Genomic DNA, 3,235 nt, shown 5'->3' with positions numbered 1-3,235 from the left:
TCCTATTGGTTCTCTCTTATTTCTAAATATGAAATTATATTGTTGCAGGAAACATGGACAAGGGGGAGATTGTATGGGATGGGTTTGTGACTTCTACTATCCCACCGACTTGCTCGGTGGGAGGGAGACCTAGGGGGGAGCTGGTGACCATGGTGCGGATTACTAAACTTCTGACTATTACCCCTATTGTATGCAATCACCCAGCTCCAGATTTTATGGGTTGTCTACCGCTCCACATCTAATTACTAATACACAGAGCAGAGTGGAAGCTGGTGGGTTTCTGGCAGTTGTGTCTGACCCTTTTGATTGTGAAAACCCTGATACGGCCTGGAGGCATTATTGATAATAGAGGGCGAACACTTCTGCACAATTTATTGGAATTACATTTTTGCAATTTGGCCCAAATCGGTGGGAATCGATAATCATATATCCCAACATTTATAGGCAGGGGACAAGGTATGACCATATATTAAGGGCTTTATTACAGGTTTGGTGGTCCGTGGACAGCCGTCTTGGTGGTCTGATGGCGGTGCGCCGTCCACCGTATTATGAGTTGGGCAGATTGCCGTTGTGAAGACCGTGATTGGACCGCCGGCACCGCCAACACACAGTTGACCATTGGGCGGTAGGTGCAACATCGCCATCCATATTACGAGTTAACTTTCGAACGAGCAGACCGCGGCGGTCAGTGGAAACAAAGGATTTAGGGTGCATACTCACCCCTTTCCAGTTCTTTTTTTTTTTTTTTTTTTTGGTGGGGGAAAAGCAACATTTATTCATAGAAAAAAAACACAAGCAAAAAAACAAACAAAGCGGTGTATGCAGAGATGTGTGGCAATAAATACACTAAAAAGTAAACCTATAAGGTTATAATATGGCACATACAATAGGTAAATGCACTGTCGAAATTTAGAACGCAAGACTCCAGATCAGACAATGTTGTACAAGATTCCTGTTCCACATGTGCTTAGATTTGGACAGCGTTCATGTTACAGATAATGGATAGGAACATGTTCAAATCAACTATTAAGTACATTTCCAACTACTTTAACGTTACAATTTACATTTTAGCACTGTTTAGTTTACTAAATTCCAGCACAGCTTAAAATTTAGTCTGAGGACCACACTCTAAAAATATAAGGAACATTAAAACATTAAATCTGGAAGCCAGATTCTAAAATGTATCAAGACTCAAATAATAAATTTTAAGATTTATATGAAACAGTTGCAAAAAAAAACAACAAAAAAACATTTAATTGGCTATACGAAGAACTCACCCGCCGAAATGTTCTTTTTTGATTTTTTATGTATTTATTGATTATGCTGCTGAATAAAAATAAATAAACCTTGCAGCACCAAAGGCAACCATAGGTTTATAGAAAGAGGCTGGAACAGGGAATGTATGGAATGCAATATTTCTTGGAGTATGTTAAGCGTTATAGTGTGTATGGAAGGCAGGTAAGAAGTGCAAGGCTACACTGGTCTTCATTGAATAAAATAAGAACTAAGACTGCAATCCATGCAAATCTAATAATCAATGCCTTGGTCGCTGTACTGGCCATAATAATCCCTTGGGTAGTCGTCTGGGTACTCGCCAGGATAATCGTCAGGGTACTCTGCCTGATAATCGCTGTCACTGATTTCAGATCCATTTGTTCCCGTCCCCTGGCTTCCGTTGTGAATGACTGGTTCTGTAGGTGCAGTGCAGTACTTGGGGTCATACACTTGCTGACCAAGGCCATATACTCTCATTCCTTTTTGGGATGCTACTTTGTTGGTGCCCATCTGCAGTGAAATAGTGGAGTTGTCCAGTGGTTGCAATGTCCCATTCTGGTCATAGATATCTCACCTGGTTCCCGGTGCAGACACGCCAGCCTGACTCGCCCCTTTGTTGGTGCCCATCTGGAGACTGATTGTCGTCTGGTCAAATGGTTTGTCTGTTTGCATCTTTGAGTCGTAAAGATGTCGCCGGGTCCCATAGGCAGTTATACCTGCTTGACTGGTGCATTTATTGGTGCCCATCTGCAGTCCAATTACACTTTGTCCAGCTTTGAGTTTTTCATCATCAAATTGCCTTTTCTGTTTTTCTGAGTACTTCACATCAATGTCAGCGGTCGTGTGGAAACCTTTAGTTTTTGCCAAACTTGCAAGGGACACTAGAGAGGTCTGCACTTGGGTCATGTTGCCGTTCTCAAAGAGATCATTTGCTTCAAAGATATCATGAGGCTTCATTCCATATTTTTGGATTGCCCGAATGAAATTCCCAACCTTCTCCAGCTGATGCCAATTTTGCTTGGAGACAGTGTTTATCTTTCGTACAGATCCAGGCTGAAGTTGATTAATTAGGTGGCAAAGAACGACACCATCTTTTAGCCCTTGTTGGAAATTCTCGCCAATAGCCGCGCCAGTGACTTCTTCGATCCAAAGGTGCAGATCCTCTTCAATTTGTGGGTCACACTTCAAGGCGTTCTTGCACTTGACCACAGCGGACAGGCCTTGTTGAAGTTGCTCATGATTGTGCCGGTGCGGTGGAGCTGGCCGCGGCGCTCCGTTAGGTCTGGGGGCGATAACGTGCTTTCCAGTTCTTAAAGCAGATTTCAATGTGGATCCCTTTCTCCATGTCCCCCCTACACAGGAGCATCATCACACTGAAGAATTGGATCCTGTCTTCGGCGAAATACAAGTAGGTGCTTTTGCACCATGTACCCATTACCAAGAATGGGTAGGTGGTATTTTTCCACATATTTCATGCATATGTGTGCATTCAACACATATGTGGTTGGAATGTACACACAGGCACCAATATATATGGAAATACATTACCCAAGTCGCAAGACCAACAGAGCCACATCGCTGGCCCCTTGGCAAACTCGTAATACAGCGGTTGGAAGGCTACAGGTGCAGCAGTCTCATGGCAGTCATGGAAGCAGTCCTTCAGCGGTCAGATTGCCAAACTCATAATAAGGCCTAATTTGTTTGTATCTCGGGGACTGACTACTTGAGTAGTGGAAGAGGTAGCTATCTCCAGTGGATTTAGTGATCACAATCCTATTGAAATTACCCTAAATGTGCCACTAGGGCAACAATCCATCCAGTTGAAAAGTGTAACCGACTTGTCTGTCAAGGACAGGGGGATACTAAATAGACATATTAAATCTACACTCACAATCATGCCCAAATGTTTAATCGGCACCTGCCCAGGGTGCTTTGACAGGGAATGTAGGGCCGCAAACCA

The 3,235-nt window shown here is 43.3% G+C and overlaps 1 pseudogene; it reads right to left on the bottom strand.

Annotated features, from left to right (window-relative positions):
* Positions 1-1,527: 1,527 nt before the first annotated feature.
* Positions 1,528-2,851, bottom strand: LOC146856149 (calponin-3 pseudogene; annotated as a pseudogene).
* Between the last annotated feature and the right edge of the window lie 384 nt (positions 2,852-3,235).

This window comes from Triturus cristatus, chromosome 4_1, assembly GCF_964204655.1.
Source record: "Triturus cristatus chromosome 4_1, aTriCri1.1, whole genome shotgun sequence".
Taxonomy (NCBI): domain Eukaryota; kingdom Metazoa; phylum Chordata; class Amphibia; order Caudata; family Salamandridae; genus Triturus; species Triturus cristatus.
Note: the sequence above shows the minus strand (reverse complement) of the source record. Positions and strands in the feature narration are given on the sequence as shown.